Genomic DNA, 18,693 nt, shown 5'->3' with positions numbered 1-18,693 from the left:
CTGCGGAGAATCCATTAGAATGTCTGTGTAGTCACCACATAGGTCCAGGTTCTTAGGTGTTCCCCTTTCTAGAGGAAATGTTGCTCATGTAGAAACCAGGAGACGGTAAGTTCTAGTTCTGCCTTGGGCCTGAAAGCTGGGCAGTCCCTCTCTCCCATTCCAATCCACCTCACTGGATTGTTCTTATGGGAAAATGGTAAGGTGACCAACTTTTTTACAATGAGAAGGAGGACACGTGTGTGATGGATGGATGGATGAATGGATTGATAAAATCTAATAATAATTATAAGTAGGGAGAAGGTATGCAGAGTCTTGTCTAATAACGATCTAAAGAAGAGAATCCTCCAAAGAACATTAAGTCCTAAACTGAGGACAATAAAGGTGGACAATCTTTTTAGGGTCAGAAGACTCTCTAAGATACTTTTTTTTTCACTATCAGGAGCCACAGAGGATGTGGTAGAGATATGACAACATCACCTAAGCAAAGAAGTGAACCATTTTGGCCAATGGTGGGATGCTGCCAGTTTAACTGGTTTGGTGAGTGCACGCTTTAAGTGTGCATGTGTGCTTTGTGTGCAGCGCTAAAAGTGGAGCATTTAGAAGCTCAGCTGCTTACCTTCCAAGTCAGCAATGGTAAGTAGAACAACGAAGGAGGGGGAAATCAGCTGTGCTGTGCGATTGAGATGAGCTAGAAAGCAGGAAATAAAGGACAGGATAGGGCGTGGGCGGGTAGGTGAGGCCAACTGATCATCAGAGCTACTGGTTCACGCAAACCGGTCTGAACCGGCTGAATACCACCTCTGATTTTGGTTCTCATTTTTCTATGTTTAGGGTACTAAAAAAATCAGCTATTTTGCCAATGAATTTCATGACTGTGATCTGTTAATGATCGGGCTGTAGGTGGAGAAACGCAGGCAGCCAAAGGCCTTTTTCTCCTGTTTTATAATCGCCCAATTCCATCACTGGCTGCTATTACCTTGTATTTTCTATTGCAAAGGGGAAAACAGTTCAAAATGGGGTTTTGAGCAGCTAAATGATTAGCAACAAGGCAAGTTAAGTGGTTCCTCTTCCCTAACTTCCATCAACTCTCTCCACAGCCTGAAGCTGCCTGCTACAGAAAGTGTAACAACTACAGGACTACATGTCAGCTTGAACTTGTCTCCTAAAGGCTATGTGGACACATCTGGGTGGTTTACAGAGCAGCAAAACAATTAATTGCTTCCTTCCAGGATGTCTTCACACAGACATATACTCCCTGATTTACTGGTGGGATCTACAGCTTTTATGATGGTCAATCATCTATCCATCAAAGACTTAATCAAGTCCAAACCAGCTTACTTTTTAATGCCCTCTTTTGAATAGGTTGCTGAACTGATCGAATCCAATTCGGACCTGTGAACCAATTTGAAAAATGGCATAATTTATATTTCAAAGATTTTCGATCATGTGAAAAATTGTGTATGCATCAGTGAGAAAGCCAGTCAAGTTTCTGAATAAAGTCCAAATCTATTCAAAGGCATCCAATTTAGCATGGTATACTATTTTGACAACTCAGTGTCATTTGGCCCTGCGTAAAAAGCCTTTGCAACCCAATCACCCAACGCTTTCTCCCCAGTATGACTCAACATGTGGAGAAAATGTGCAAAATTCCCACGCCTGCCCCTGCCTCTACAAACACATACGGATCATCCGAATGATTTATTGATTTAAGATTTCTGTCACTGAGCAGCAGGTCTAATAATAAGATACCCAGAGGCAGATGGATGTTCCTCTTTCAGAACACTAAGTTATGGAATCAGATGATCTAAGTTTATGATGCTGCTCTGACATATTCGTTCCTCTAATTTACCTTCTGCCTTTCCACACGTAATACTTAAAGTGGCTAGCAAAAAAAAATGTAAATGCAATCCAAAATTTTTAAAAATCGTAATTTTAAAATGAATATTAACATTAACAACTAGTCATTTTTGACAAACTGGAAATGAGTTGGAAATGGATAAAACTCACTGATAAAAGCAGGAACTGAGCTGGCTTTTTGTAGGGAATAAATCAGTCAGGTGAAGAGGTGTAAAGTTATTGAGAAAATACAAATAGTACCATTTTCTCTCCATCCTGAATTGTGTATTGAATACAGTATATATACCATAGTTACTATATCTTAGCATTTTTTTCCCCTTAAGCCAGAGGTGTCAAACTCAATTTCACTAAGGGCCGCATCAGGGTTGTGTTTGACCTTGGGGGGGGGGTCAGATGGGCATGGATGGGGTGGGCATGGCCGGGGTCGGCGTGGCCAGCTTGATGTCACTCATATCAGGGAGCACTTGTGGTGGCCCGGAAGGGGCTGCGGGGATCCTCCTGCAGCCCTCTGGCAATGAAAATGGAGCCTGGGAGGGCCACGCATGACCTTTAAGCTCCGTTTTCGCTGGCAGAGGCACCTCAGGGCGGTCCTTCGCTATTTCTAGGGCAACCCCATGGGCCAGATCTAAGCACCCCATGGGCTGGATCCGGCCCGTGGGCCTTGAGTTTGACACTCCTGCCTTAAATGAACTGTCAGCCTTCCTGAGTAAACCAGACAGGAAATACAACTAGATCAACTAAATCTACTTTATTGTAAGACTACATTAACTGTTGTGGCCTGCCGGCCGCCAACGGAGTTGGCAGCAGATTCGGACAGTGAGGAGGTTGGGGAGGAACATGGGCCAGTCCTGGAGTCTGGGGAAGGTTCTGATGAGGGCTCTGCGTCGGAGGCAGAGAGTGGACCAGGGCCGCATGACAGTTATCAGCTGCCTTCAGAGTCAGACATCAGTGAGGCAGACGAACAGCTGGAGCCTGTTCCCAGTGTGCGCATGCGCAGAGTTGCCAGACGAAGGGAACAGCTAAAGAACAAGGGTCGACTTGGGAGTAAGGCCACAGGTGGACAATGAATGGCCCCTCCCACAGGGAATAAAAGAGGAGCGAAAGGGGAGTGGAGTTTGCAGGAGACAATTAGTTCACTTAATTGGTTCGTGACTCTCAAAGTTTTGAAGATATCGACCTGGCAGCAATCCAAGCCAGATAAGGTCTGTGACTGTAAATTCTCCCTTGAAAGACTTTGCTGGATGTGAATGAGAGCAATTCACAGTAACTTAATAAAAGGGTTTTTTTGTCAGGACAAGGAGTCTGATTCCTGCTCTTGGGAAGCCAAGGTCAGAACATTAACAGAATCTTGCAAGTTGGAAAGTACAAAACTTCCTGCCACCAGTTTTAACTGATTGATCCATTAGGACAGGTTCTTCCTAAATTTCTTTCCTTGATCGTTAAGTCACTGGAGGCTCCTGACTCTCTTGTCAGCCTCTCCTAGGCAGCATTTCAACTCTCCTCTTACCACAAAGTCATTTCCATACTCTATTACACTATCTCCCCCACAGAAGTATGCCCCAGAGAAGGATTCCAACACCCATCATCCAAAAAATGCTCAGAAGCTCTAGTTTAACAACCCCAAGAATATGAATAGGAGAAAGTATTTCCATTTTTCATACATCTCATCATAAAGCTCTGTGAACCCATTTCCTTCTACATATGTCTTTAATAAATGTAAAAAAAAATGATAAAGGACTTCCTGAGGATTTTATAGTCGTTGCTGACTATAGGGAGCAGTGTTCATCTCCGTTTCAAGGCCATTGAGGCAGTGCTGTCCAAAGACTTTTTCACAGTCACGTGACCAGCATGACATCACAGAATCCTGTTATCATCCCACCAAAATGGTACCTATTTATCTATTCACCTTTGCATGCTTTCAAATGGCTAGGTTAGCAGGAGCTGGGATGAGGATGGGAACTCACTCCATCAGGGTAACGCTCAGGTCTCGAACCTGGGCTGCCAGATTCCCAGCTGAGAAGCCCAGCATCTTAATCATTGAGCTACCACCCCACCCACAAAATGAATAAATAGTGAATTAAATGTACCAAATGCCCCTTTTTGTATGCAAGCTAAGGAATAAACCACACCGGAAAATTTAAAGAAATGCCCAGTCCAAAGGATCCAGCTCACATAGTCACTAAAGAGATGTGAATTAAGACACAATGAGAAATGAGGCTTCAATGAATGCTTGTCCCACCACTCAGCTGGTGAATCACCAGTCCCTCCACCTTCATATCTACCTTGCTAAACGCCCCCGATTTCAGTTACATTTTGGGAAAATTCTGTAGCAGAGAAATAAGGGAGGAAAAGGCGATTCCTATAGGATTTAAAGGAGTTGGAATTGAAGATGCTGGTGGCAAAAGTAATCCAAGTATTGCATATGGACCACAGCAGGCCTGGAAAGAAACCATCACTTCCCATACACTCTCTCTCTCTTGCTAATAATGGGCTGCCATGTCTATCTGGATCAGCATAAGGAACAGGAACTGTCAAGAATATGATTCCCTAAATGAAAGTGGGTCAGGAAAATAACAGTGTGGCGAATACAATGCCACTTTTGAATGTGTGGCACTTACCTGGTGATGGAGTGCCTCCACCTGATGGTCTAATGACAGCTTTCTAGCAAAAGCTGTGACTTATGGCTATAGTTTATCCTTTAGGTCAGTCCCTTGGGTAAATTTCTAATAAGGGTCTCTCTTCCCATGGGAAATATGTTTATCTTCCCAATTAGCAGTCGTGGGACTCAGACAATCCACATCGCTCTACTTTCCCAAAGTACAGAATGCCCCATGCTAAAATCCCCTGTGTGAATGCAGACTCTCTGCCTGCTGGTTATGCTTTTCGGACCATTTCCACATGCCTGAATGACTCTGGAAGTCCTGTCACTGCAGTTACGGTCTGTTGGTCAAATATCTAATTCAGGAAATGCATAATATCTACCTGCCATGCTGTAATGGCTCAGATGAAAGAATCAGGTTTGGAATGTGAGTAGGATGAAAAATCAAACCCTATGTTGGCCTGTGCTGTCCAGGACCATCAACGTCTCAGGAAAGCAGGCAAAGAATTCTTGAAAGATCATGGTACAAACCCATCCCAAGGACCTCTAAAATCCTTCAAGTCTACATCTTTACACAGACAGACAGACAGACAGACAGACAGACAGACAGACAGACAGATAGATAGATAGATAGATGATAGATAGATAGATGGATAGATAGATGATAGATAGATAGATAGATAGATAGATAGATAGATAGATAGATAGATGATAGATGATGGATAGATAGATAGATAGATAGATAGATAGATAGATAGATAGATAGATATAGATATAGATATAGATATAGATATAGATATAGATATAGATATAGATATAGATATAGATATAGATATAGATATAGATATAGATATAGATATAGATATAGATATGAAAAGGCAACTGGACCTCTTTGGGTTTTTCCTTGAAAACATTTTACTTCTCATCCAAGAAGAACTGAAAAGGCTTCTTTTGGATGAGAAACAAAGCATTTTCAATGGAGGGGGGGAGTCCAATTGCCTTTTGAAAAGCACCTTTGGGACAAACGAAATCTGCCATGGAAATAGCCTGGCAAAAAAGAATACCAAAAGCTTCAAAGAGTACCTATTTTAATGAATACATAAAGGTGGAGTGGAAGGTTCCTATCTGCATTTTTAAATTCTGTGGCCTAAACCTCGATTCTTGGAATTAAAATTCATTTAAAAAAACAACAACAACCGTGTGTGAATCTTTCTTCCTGGGTCCATGTTCTGCAGTTAAAGCAAATCTTGAAGCAGATGTAGCAACACAGTGCCCTCCTAGATTTTTGGAGTTCAATCTGGCAGCGTGGGCAATGCGGTGAAATCACAGCCAAACAAGGAAACGGTGCCCAGGGAACCTTAATCAAAAGGATCCGTTCTTTGAAACAAACATGGTGGCCAAACATGCCAGCTTTCCCTAAGGCTCAACCGCATCTATCTTAATAAATGGGCTGGACGGAGCACGAACAAATCAAGACCGAGAGGTTAATAAGCCTGGAGGGATAAGTGCGTCCCACTAAAGCTGACAAAGGTGTGGAAAATGGTAAAGCCTGATTCTCGGGCTGTCAGCCTTCGAGAAAAGGGTCCGCATGTCAGGTCATTTGACAGCAATGCAGGTCTACTGGCTTTCAAAGACCATGCGTCAGCTGTCCTAGGAGAACTGTCCAGGAACATTCGATGCCAGCAGGCATTGGGTACTCAATCTTCTGAAAAGGTTTTGATACCCCACGGACCTGTAGTGTTGCGAATGTTTAGCACCTGGTTAGGGTAATCCAAGGCTCATTCTGCCCATGATAATTCTAATGCAGGGGTCCTGTATCTGGGCCAGGGGTCCATGGGCTGGATACAGCCCACTGAAGCCATTGATCTGGCCCGCGCGGGACCACAAGGCTGCCCCGCCCACATCGCCCCACCTACCCGCCACCCACCCACCCACCCGCATTCTGGAGGCCAAGGAGGCCTCAGAAGGCCAAAAATGGTCCCGGTTTTGGGTGGCAGAGTGGTTCTGGAGGCCAAGGAGGCCTCCAGAGAGAGAAAGAGAGCGGGAGAGAGAGGGAGGGAATGAGGGAGAGAGAATTAGAGAGCGAGACACACACACACACACACACACACACACAAAAGTCCTTCACACACACCCCAAAGCAACCACATCCCTTCACTAACCGCTTCCCACCCCCAGGAGCATAACAAATTAAAGTTTAATGTGTGTATATTGTTTGATGAACTGCTAAATTGGCCACAGCCACTCAGTCACATGACCACCTAGCCATGCCCACCCAGTCACATGACCACCTAGCCACACCCTCCAATCTGGTCCGGTCCCCCAACAGTCTGAGGGACTATGAATTGGCCCCCTGTTTGAAGACCCCTGCTCTAATGCCTCTGTAGCTTGCAAAATGAGAAAAGGAGCCATTCCTTTGCCGCAGGACAATCACATTTCTTAGCCTCACTATCTTGCTACCTCGGCTTCCAGTTTTGCTTTTAACCACAGAGCCACATGATTTTATACGGAAAACAAGCATGCTAATTCATTTAAAGCTAGCTGGATAGAGGCCCTGGGTCACAGAGGCGAGTGATCAAATAATATTCTACTTCATCAAGATGTGCATGCGTGGTAGGATAGGGATGCATTTAAAAGGAGAGAAGCAACCTAGAACTAAAGAGAAATTTCCTAACAGGTAAGAGCAATCAACCAATGAAATCAGGGGTGGGTTCTACTTACCTTTACTACCAGTTCGCAACAATGCCATGCGCGCTCGCTCACTTCGAAAAGGAAAGATTCTGGAGCCCGGGGAGGGCAAAAACATCCTCCTCCCACCGTGGTGCAGGAGGCTGACTAGGCCACGCCCACCATGGCCACGCCCATCCAGCAACCCATAGAGAACCCCTTGCTAAAATTGTTGAAGCCTACCCCTGACCGGGCTACTAAAAGAAAAAGTTTAGAATTCAAAACAAAATCTAGAATATTGTATGCCCAATGCCATCAAATCATCTGTATTCCTTTTCAATTGCAGGTAACTGGGGTTGGAGTTTTTTGGGGAGGGGGAAAAAAAAAAAAGCAGAAAGGCCAAAAGAGCTCACGAGGCTGCCCTCATTGCACGCATTGAAAGAATAGTTAATCTACTTGTGACGCTTACAGATTTTTTTAACCCTGGAATTCCCTCAGCAAGAAACCCACAGAAGCCTGCTCTGCAAAAGGTCAAGCTGAAGGCCAAATTTTCCAACCAACTAAGCACCTAATGCTTCAAACCGTGTCATCTATGAGATGCTTCCACCTGATTACTAATCTGGAAGTTAAAAAAAACAAAAACAAACCAACAACAAGAAAAGGCAGCATTTTGGAAAACTGATTCTGCATGTAATGCTGCCTTAGGCTGATTCAGCTCACTGATAAAACTAGCCCAATATTTTATACGTACTGCACTGGCTACAATAGCTCTGGAGATATTTACCTGGGTGAGTTCCCTAGCCGTGCCTAGTGTAGAGATGGAGATATAAAGGTAAAGGTTCCCCTCGCACATATGTGCTAGTCGTTCCAAACTCTAGGGGGCAGTGTTCATCTCCATTTCAAAGCCGAAGAGCCAGCGCTGTCCGAAGACGTCTCCATGGCCATGTGGCTGGCATGACTAAATGCCAAAGACACATGAAACGCTGCTACCTTCCCACCAAAGGTGGTCCCTATTTTTCTACTTGCATTTTTTACGTGCTTTCGAGCTGCTAGGTTGGCAGAAGCTGGGACAAGTAACGGGAGCTCACCCCATTACGCGGCACTAGGGATTCGAACCGCTGAACTCCTGACCTTTCGATCGACAAGCTCAGCATCTTAGCCACTATTTTCCATTTCTGCAAATCCCTCAATAGCCAGCTTCCCACTTTTACAATTCTGTCCCTTTCAGATTGTGCCATTTCCACATTAGTTGGAGGATTTGTAAATGGCTTCATAGGGGACAGATTGCCACAGCTAATGGTGAGCTTTTCTTTGTTGGAGGGTTCTCAAGCAGAGGATGGATAGTCTCCTGACAGATGTGCTGAGGATGATTCTTCTGAGCAAGGAGTTGGTCTGGATGACTTAATATGAACAGAATAGAACAGAGTTGGAAGGGACCTTGGAAGTCTTCTAGTCTAACCCCCCCTGCCCACCACCACTACTCAAGCCTATACAAGTGATGGTGAACCTTTTAGGCACAGAGTGCCCAAACCGGAATGTGCACACACACATCCATGCCAGAGTGCCAGAAACCCGACAACCAGCTGGCTGAGTTGAGGCGACAGCACGCATGCCCACAGAGATGGCTCTGAGCTGGGGCAATGGCATGCATGCCCACAGAGAGGGCTCTGTGTGCCACCTCTGGCACATGTGCCATAGGTTCGCCATCGAGGGCCTATTCCATTTCATATAAATGGTTGTCCAATGTCTTCTTCAAATCCTCCAGTGTTAGAGCACCCACAACTTCTGAAGGCCAAATTTTGACTCCCTCCCAACTTTATGATTCTACTAGCATTGTGCATAATTCAAATTTAGTATATTATTGTGCATCTTCTTATAGACACCAACACGTTGAAATATGTACGTCTTTTTGAATTTTGCAATGGGTAACTCTTTATGTATTGATTTCAACATGTAGAATTAGACAAGGTTGCAGGGGGAAAAAAACCAAGGAAATATCCCTCGCATTCAACCTGGAGATATCATGGGTGTTGGAAGAAATGGCCATCTGGGTTCAGTTCCAAGTGGGGAGAAAGACACTGGAAACATGGGGGCTGTTTGGAAAGTGGGTATAATGGGGTCAGGACCGCATGGTTTGAGATCCTGGGCCAGGGGTGGGCAATTGTGGCTCTTTTACAACCTGTGGACTTCAACTCCCAGAATTCCTGAGACAGCTGTCTCAGGAATTCTGGGAGTTGAAGTCCACAGGTTGTAAAAGAGCCACAATTGCCCACCCCTGTCCTGGGCAGTTAAGGACATGGGTGTGTGTGTAAGAGAGAGAGATGTATACCCTCTCTTGGGCCCTGCCTTGGAGCTTCCTGTTCCTGTGTAAGAAATGTATTCAGACTTCCAATGGGCCATGCAGGGGTAACTTTGTAGGTTGTCTTGAGTCCCAAGCTTGGTTGAATTCCGCTGGGTGATGCAATCTTCCCAGGTGCCATGTGGTAAGATGGGTAGAGGGCTAATCCTATTATGTCCTGAGAGTGAAGGCCCAGCCTTTAGTCTTGTAGATAGGTTGGCACCAGTCTTTCTGGGGCTATTAACAAAGGTGGGGGCTGCTTTCCAAGAGCATGTTGCTCTTTTTCTCATCTAGGGAGGTATAATATCCTGCCTTTTAAATATTTCCTAGAATATTTCATGGGTGCTAACGTTTTACATGGAATTAAGCATCCGTGCAAATTAAAGAAGAGAAAGCTAAGAGGGAGACACAATAGCACTCTTCCTTTACATGAAAGGATGTGAGAAGGCAGAAGGTGTGGATTTATTCTCTAGAGGACCTGAAGGTAAGACAAGAAGCAATAGATGGAAGCTTTGTAGAAAGACAGACTTGAAATAAGGAGAATTTTCCTATGATGAGATTTGTTAAGCCTCCTAGAACTGTGCGTGCTCCATCACTGGAGGACTTCAGGAAAAGATGAGACAGCCATGTGTCCTAGATGAGGATTTCTGTTCTGGGTACATACAGTGGGCTAGAAGATCTTCAAGGTCCCTTCCAGACCTATAACTCGAATCACCATTGTGCTGCCCCTTTCCATTTATATTGTGTTCTAGGGACTTCATAAGAGTCTGATCAATTAATGCATCCCCTGGACCCCACTTTTGATGCATCCCCTGGACCTCATTTACATCTGTTGGAAGAAACATCCTGCTGGGTTCAGCTCCAAGTGGGGAAAAAGACACTGGAAACATGGAGACTGCTTGGAAAGATAGTTTAATGGTGGACAGGATCACATGGCTTGAGTTCCTGAACAGAAAAGGGGCGAGATACAGCGAGTCCCTGGGTTTTATGCTTTCTCTGGCTTTGAACTTCCTGGGACCCCGAAAGAGTATCCTGATTGGTTGTCAGACTCCCAGGGGGTGGGGGTCTTAGCTAGCCTTGCTGGCTGATGTAATCTTCCCAGGTGCCATATGGTGAGTTTCTGTCCTAGATGGGTCCTATTGTATTGCAGATGATGGTCCTTCGACAAAGGATTGAGTTTCTACCTCTGGCCCATTAACAAAAGGGTGGGGGCAGGAAGGTGGGAACTGCTTTGTCTTTAAAAACATGTTTCTCCATTTTTCAACCAGGGGAACCTAATATTCTGCCTTTTTAATATTTCCTAAAATATTTTATTCTTCCAGGAAAGGGATGGGTGCTAACTTCCTACACATAACTGTCCAAAAGCCTTCAGATGGGGGTGGGGGCAGCCCTCAGGTAGAAAGGAGGGGGTGCCAGAACTCCCCCTCCCCCAGCTGCAGAAGGCCAGTAGGAACCTTGCCACTTTTTCTGCTTCCTCGCCTTGGCGGCAAACGCAATCCACAATTTTTAATTTGCCAAGAAAGCCCTCTTTCCCCCGTTTTACAGGGACAGAAGGGGGACTTTTATGTGCAATCTGTATAGCTCTCCAGAAAGCACTTACATTTATGATGTTCATGAAATTTATAGCCAGTTGGCAGCGCGACGCGCTTTCCGCTCCTTTCCTTTGCCGCTGTCCCTGGCAATGTGGCAGGCTGGTAATAAGGAAGCCTCGCATTCAAGTGGCATAAAAGGCATTTTCGACAAGTTAGCCTCCTGCCCAATCTTATAAACTCTTAACAAGTCTATAACAAGCAGGCAAGATCTCTTGAGAGAGAGGGGGGGGAGGAAGGAAAGAAGGAAGGAAGGAAGGAAGGAAGGAAGGAAGGAAGGGGGCGAGGGGACGGGGAGGGGGGAGTGGAGGAGAGACAGGAAAGAAAAGAGGGGAGAGAGTGAAAAAAAAAACCTTTTCAGAGATTGCTTTTGCAACAAAGCCTACACCTTCCTTCTAATTAAGGTTAAATAGCTCCATGTTTTCTGGCCAATTTCATTCTTTCTCCCCTCATTCCCCTCTTAACAAGGCAGCCTTTAAAAAGGCATCGCTAATTGGTGTCTGGTTCACACGTACTACGCCTGCTTTGATAGTCGGTTAGCTTGCCTTCCCCCATCAATCAAAGTTCCTCTGAAAAGCCAGCCTAATAAGCACCAAGTGTCCAGTTTGCAGGGCACAGGGAAGGCCAGGCAGACCCCATTCCCCCCCCGGCCCCCACACACTACTTCCCACATGTGCCTCCCAGGTGTAGATGGTCCTTCTCCCCCTCCCCCCAGACCTTTGGGGAAGTACCGGTAAGGTTGGGACCTCACCCTGATGCAAATGCACTCCGTGGGTGGCATAAGAATGGAAAGTCACTATGAATGTTACAAGCTCTTTGTTGGAGGGGGAAGGTGGGCAGAGGAAGATGGAGATTGAGGCTGTTATTATGGAGATGCAGGTATAAAAGGAAATCAATAAAAAAACAAAAACTGTTGTTGATAACAAGGCAAGGAATAACAGAATAACAGCAGGATAGTGTTGGAAGGGACCTTGGAGGTCTTCTAGTCCAACCCCCTGCACAAGCAGGAGACTCTATAGCAGGGATCTGCAACCTTAAATACTCAAAGAGCCATTTGGACCCGTTTCCCACAGAAAAGAAAACACCGGGAGCCACAAAACCTGGGTGGGTGTGGCCAACTTGATGTCACTCACTTCCACCAGTCACATGACCCCCTAGCTACACCTACCCAGCCGGTCATTAGGGCAGTTGTTAAAAAACACCGGGAACCACAAAATCCTTTTGACATATCTCTCTCTCCCCTCCTTCCCTCCCTCCCTCTCTCCCGCTCTCTCTGTATCTCTCTGTCTCTGCCCTGGCTGCTTCTCCATCCCACGCCGTTGCCCTTACCTTCTCAGGCCAGACGAGGAGTGACTGGGAAAGGAGGAGAGGATTAGGGGCAGGGCCAGCCAGTGGTGGGATCACCTGACAGGGAGCCACAGCAGAGGGCCCAAAGAGCCACATGCGGCTCCAGAGCTGCAGGTTGCTGACCCCTGCTCTATAACATTCTGGACAAATGGCTGTTCAATCTGTTCTTAAAAACTTCCAGCGATGGTGTACATCTACAACTTCTGAAGGCAAGCTGTTCCATCGGTTAAGTATTCTCACTGTTTTGAAGTTTCTCCTTGGTTCTAGGTTGGATCAAGCTAAGTTTCCATCCCTTACTTTTTGTTCTGCCTTCAGGGGCTTTGGAGAATAAAGCGGAAAGCCCCCCCTCTTTTCTGTGACAGCCCTTCAAATATTGGAAGACTGCTATTGTGTCAGCTCTAATGCTAGGATTTGTGGGTTAGGTGTGCGCTCGGCAGCCCACTGCACAAAGGCACAAGAAACAGAAGTCATAGAGATAAGACTGAGTCAATGAGGTAGGAATGGCTTTTCTCAAAAATCTAACCCAGCCATCTAAAGATGGTAGGGGCCTTTAGTTGCAGATTGGACATCAGCCACATTTCCCCTTGGATTTCAGCTGTCTTGCCTGATTAAAGTTCATGAATCTTAGAAAGTTCACGATTACTTTGTAAATCTACAGTTGAACTAAAAGGCTGCATAAAGAGAGGGATAGAATCAAGATCACGTGAAGTGTTAATAGCATTGTATAATGCCTTGGAAAGGCCACACTTGGAATACTGCACCCAGTTTTGGTTGCCATGATGTAAAAAAGATGTGGAGACTCTAAAAAGAGTGCAGAGAAGAGCAGTGAAGATGATTAGGGGACTGGAGGCTAAAACATATGAAGAACGGTTGCAGGAACTGGGTATGTCTAGTTTAATGAAAAGAAGGACTAGGGGAGACATGATTGCAGTGGTCCAATATCTCAGGGGCTGCCACAAAGAAGAGGGAGTCAAGCTGTTCTCCAAAGCACCTGAGGGCAGGACAAGAAGCAATGGGTGGAAACTCATCAAGGAGAGAAGCAACCTAGAACTAAGGAGAAATTTCCTGACAGTTAGAACAATTAATCAGTGGCACAACTTGCCTCCAGAAGTTGTGAATGCTTCAACACTGGAGGTTTTTAAGAAGAGATTGGACAATGATTTGTCTGAAACGGTATAGGGTTTCCTGCCTAAGCAGGGGGTTGGACTAGAAGACCTCCAAGGTCCCTTCCAACTCTGTTATTCTATTCTATTCTAAAACATGGTTCCATACAACTTAAATGGCAATGAGCAGCCACACATACCAGCCCTGGACTGTTGGTGATAACTCAAAGCATTTGGGACAACCCTGGGCTGCATTGAATTAAATTTTTAATGTGACAGGAAAAAAATAATTCCACCAGTTACATTTAAGACATTTTAGTTATATTGATATTGCAGTGAAGTTAAACCAAATTTGGACTCTTGCCTTCATCAATTTGAGGCCACCAACTTGTTTAAAGATGATCCCAGGCCTCACTCCAGGATCAGGCACAACCCTCAGCCTAAAAACAGATCCTCCCCCCCCCCTCCCCAAATCTAGATCCAACCAAACTGGATTAATCAGTACTCTGAGTTTTTTATATCCCGATGTACAATACAATGTAATATAATACGGAGTCTTCTGGGAGACTATCTTTAATCCTTCTACTGAAGCACTTCACTGAGGAGTTTTCATTGCCTTGGTTATGATTTAATTGTTTTTAAATGACAGTTTTACATAACTAGGTTTTGCATCCTTATTGGCAGACACCCAAAGCACAATTTTTGGCAGAAGGATGAGGTATAAATCCAATCAATAAATACTACAGTTGTGTCACCAACTTGCCTGATTTGTGCATCTAACCAAGGCTGCTTTTTTGACAAGGGGGTGGGTGGGGAAATCTTCACTTCTGTGGCTGCTGAAACTTGACACAAGGGCTTCCTCCAGAAGCTTGCTAAGGGGAGAGCTCCAAAGGCCACATTTTGGTGGCTCAGAACAATGGGTGAATGGCACACCTGCATGGGAGAAAGTTGCTTTAAATGACACACCTGGTAGGGGCACCCAATAGTTAACAGATGCGAATTTATTTATTTATTTATTTATTTATTTATTTATTTAATTAATTAATTTGGCTTATATGCCACCCTATCTCACAATGGACTCAGGGCGGCTCACAACAATAAACACAAGCCACAATAAAAATAAAGACTAAAATCTAAAAAATTTAAAATTAACCCATTAAAACCCTTAAAAACCCAAGAATTGGTAGCTGCATGCTTGCTTTTCCAACCCTTACGATATAGCCCTTTGTTTGGTTCCTGCCACTCTCTTGGCTTGTGCCTGGCCGCCTGACAAATCAATCTTCCTTTTGCTAGGAAAAAAGTGAAAACATTCTTGGAGTCTCCTAACTCCCGTGCAACATCCCGTTTTTAGCACAGGAGGAGAAAGAGAAATTGTCACTGGGTTCCTGCATCCTTATGGATGCTTGCAATCATGGAACTTGTTCATCTGTCTAAGGGATAAATGATGGACAGTATATGGGGCGGTATATAAGTTGAATTGATAAATAAATAAATGGGCCACAAAAGAACTGCCTTTCCTTCAATTTTCCAATCTATGCTGCTTCCTCTAACTCAGGGGTCTCCAAACTTGGCAACTTTAAGACTTGTGGACTTCAACTCCCAGAATTCTTGAGACTGAGGAATTCTGGGAGTTGAAGTCCATACCAGAGGTGGTATTCAGCAGGTTCTGACCAGTTCTGGAGAACTGGTAGCAGAAATTTTGAGTAGTTTGGAGAACCGGTGAATACCACCTCTGACTGGCCCCGCTTCCATCTATTCTCTGCCTCCTGAGTCCCAGCTGATTGGGAGGGAATGGGGATTTTGCAGTAACCTTCCCCTGGAGTGGGGTGGGAATGGAGATTTTGCAGTATCCTTCCCCTGCCATGCCCACCAAGCCATACCATGCCCACCAAGCCACGCCCACAGAACCAGTAGTAAAGAAAATTGAATCCCACCACTGGTCCACACATCTTAAAGTTGCCGAGTTTGGAGACCCTTGCTCTAACCTCAGTGTCAGCACTTCAAGCTGCATTTACTCTAGTGATGACATAAGAAGGAGAAGTGGAGGCGTCTGGAAAGGGACGTTTGACTTTTCACCTACTTATTTTCCCTGGAGATAATATCCCCTAGGAGATGGGATAGGAGGGGGGAAATTCCTTTGAGCTGGAGCAGTAGATTAGGGGTAGAGTGACTTGGAAGATGGCCAATGAGTGCAGAAGAGTGGGGAACGGAAAGGGAGGGTTTTGGGTCTGGAAGTCAGTGTTGGCTGCGATGGAGTCGGAGTTAGAATGTCATACTTAATAAATGGGAGTTTTTCTTAAAAGACTTTGTTTGAAATGCAATTTATTTGAGACGACCTCGAAACCTGACACTCAGATTTTTGTTCCCCGCTTGCAACAGTGTTGACTCTCCTCCTTTGACTTCTATTTGTTTGTGCTCTCTGTAGATACCACTGTTCCGACCTCCTCCAAAATAGCCAGCAGAGCAGTGACCGCTCTGGAACTCCATACTTCTTAGATCCAATGAAACAATTGCTTCAGGAAATAGACCAGGAGAACCAAGGAGGAAAGCTCATTCATTCACAATGCCACCTCTCAAAATGTTGCAGATGTGGGATTCAGGTGCCTCATGCCAGACTCAAGTTAACAGTTAGTTTGTGTGATTCAGTTAGTTTGTGTGAGTGTCTCAGAAGGAGACCACAGCTGCGATATAAGGATATCTGCAAGAGGACCTAAAGGCCCTGGGAATGGACATTAACAACTAGGAAACCTTGACCTCTGATCGTTCAACTTGGAGATTAAAGTCGCAGCATGGCCTTCTCCAATTCGAAGAGACACTTGTTCGGCAGGCTGAGGCAAAGAGGAAGTCCCGAAACCAGCAAAATCTGGGGGCTGGGCAGGGGCCAGAATGTATCTGCCCTCAGTGTGGAAGGGATTGCCACTCTCGAATTGGCCTTTTTAGTCACACTAGATGCTGTTTTAGGACCTCTTTCCAGAGCACGATACCATAGTCTTTTGAGACTGAAGGATGCTAATGAATGTGTGATACAGAAGTTATGGGCATTCCTTATAATAAAAAAACTCCAGCATTTTAAACTACTTTCATCCTATCAGTTGATTTATAGAAGTTGTATTTTAGCCTAAAGAATAAGAGAACAGTTGAAAAGGATCTTGGATGTCTTCTACCCTAACTCCCTCTTCAAAGAGGAAGCCCTATACCATTTCAGACAAATGGTTGTCCAATCTCTCCTTAAAAACTTCCAAAGTTGGAGCATTCACAACTCTGTTGTTCCACTGATTAATTGTTCCAACTGTCATGAAATTTCTCCTTAGTTCTAAATTGCTTCTCTCCTTGATTAGTTTCCACCCATTGCTTCTTGTCCTGCACTCAAGTGCTTTGGAGAATAGCTTGACTCCCTCTCTTCTTTGTGGCAGCCTCTTAGATATTAGAACACTGTTACCACGTTGCCCCCAGTCAACTATAAACTATACATAAATATACATAGCTTCAGCATTATTTGCTTTTCCATATCTCCTTTTTGTTTCCCTACACACTAAGCAACTTACTTTGCAGTTTAATAATCACTGTTATATTCATTAATTTCACACCATCAGGAGTTAGATTCCCTCCAATCTTATGGTTTAATACAATAACTGGATCAGCCTTTCTGGTGTTGAAATACTGTAGGAAGTTAAAACCAGTGGTGAAATCCAATTTTTTTTTACTATTGGTTCTGTGGGCGTGGCTTGGTAAGCATGATGTGGCGTGGTGGGCGTGGCAGGGGAATGCAGAACCTCCATTCCCACCCCACTCCAGGGGACGGATACTGTAAAATCCCCATTCTCTCCCCACTCCAGGAGAAGATACTGCAAAATCTCCATTCCCACCCCACTCCAGGGGAAGGATACTGTAAAATCCCCATTTCCTCCCCACTCCTGGGGGAAGGATACTGCAAAATCTCCATTCCCACCCCACTCTGGGGCCAGCCAGAGGTGGTATTTGCCGGTTCTCCAAACTACTCAAAATTTCTGCTACCAGTTCTCCAGAACCTGTCAGAACCTGCTGGAGTTCAGCCCTGGTTAAAACCCACCCCTCTTCTAGGAAAATTAGATATTTTAGGAGATATTAAAAGGCAGAATATTTCCCCTAATATAGAGGCAGAAACTCAGTCCCACCCACCCACCCACCCACCTATGTCAATGGCCCATAAAGGCCTGGGCCAGTCTATTCTACGTAACAAAGATCTACCTCCTTCAGGCAGAGCCGTAATAGGAATCCCAAAGTCCTTTCATTACATCATCCCCCAGCAAGGCTCAACCAAACTTGGGACTCAAAAATACAACCTACAAAGTTACCCCTGCATGGTCCCTTGAGAGTCTGACAACCAATCAGAATACAAGCTCAAATTCAAAAGCCCAGAGAGGGCATAAAACCGGGGCACTCTCAGCATCTCTTCCTTTTTTTTCTTCACCCAAGATCTTCAAAGCATGTGATCCTGTCCACCATTAAAACCATCTTTCCAAGCAGTCGCCATGTTTCCAGTGTCTTTTTCCCCACTTGGAACTGAACCCAGAAGGATATTTCTTCCAACAATACTATCCACCAATATCACGGCTGGGACCTCAGCGAATTAATCCATGCATCTGGAGGGTGTGTAGATTTGCAAAGATTAAATAAGAGGGGGTTTTTTTCCCCTTCGTTTTCAGCATCTAAAATTTTGACATGGAATACTTTTATTTACCAGCATTTATTAAAATTATTGGAAAAGTCAGTTCCTGACACAGGTATGTAAAATCCCAGAGAGGAATCACAACATTGAAATACATTTCCCTCCATCACAAAAGTAAATGGTCAAAAGAAATCCCAATGCAACTCCTTGGGATTTGCGCTGCCGTAGAAATCTGGATGTGCATGACATGCTGCAGCTCATACAAATTCACACCCAATTGCTTGTCACCATAGACACAAGAACAGTGGGATAAAATATGTCCTTCAGCGTGGACAAGGATGGATTTGGACAATGTCACACTATTTGGGTCTGACTCGAGAAACTAAATTCTCCCCTCCTCTACGCACCTTCAACTCCCACAGGGCCACCAAATTGCTTAAGGACCTGCCAGTTTTGCTTCTAGTGTGCATTGCTGTCCTTTCTGTTAAATGCTGAGAATGAATTCCTTGGCCAGGTATAGTGCACTGCCTTTTCTCCCTTCCTCT

The 18,693-nt window shown here is 44.8% G+C and overlaps 1 long non-coding RNA gene across 1 annotated transcript; it reads left to right on the top strand.

The window, feature by feature from the left end:
* Positions 1-443: 443 nt before the first annotated feature.
* LOC148112405 (uncharacterized) lies at positions 444-1,519 on the top strand. The gene is made up of 2 exons (XR_015729500.1): positions 444-633; positions 1,098-1,519. It is a non-coding gene; the product is annotated as an uncharacterized LOC148112405 (long non-coding RNA).
* The last annotated feature ends 17,174 nt before the right edge of the window (positions 1,520-18,693 follow it).

This window comes from Pantherophis guttatus, chromosome 10 (assembly GCF_059756535.1).
Source record: "Pantherophis guttatus breed Tessera chromosome 10, ASM5975653v1, whole genome shotgun sequence".
Lineage (NCBI taxonomy): Eukaryota > Metazoa > Chordata > Lepidosauria > Squamata > Colubridae > Pantherophis > Pantherophis guttatus.
This window is presented reverse-complemented; position numbering and strand designations above follow the sequence as displayed.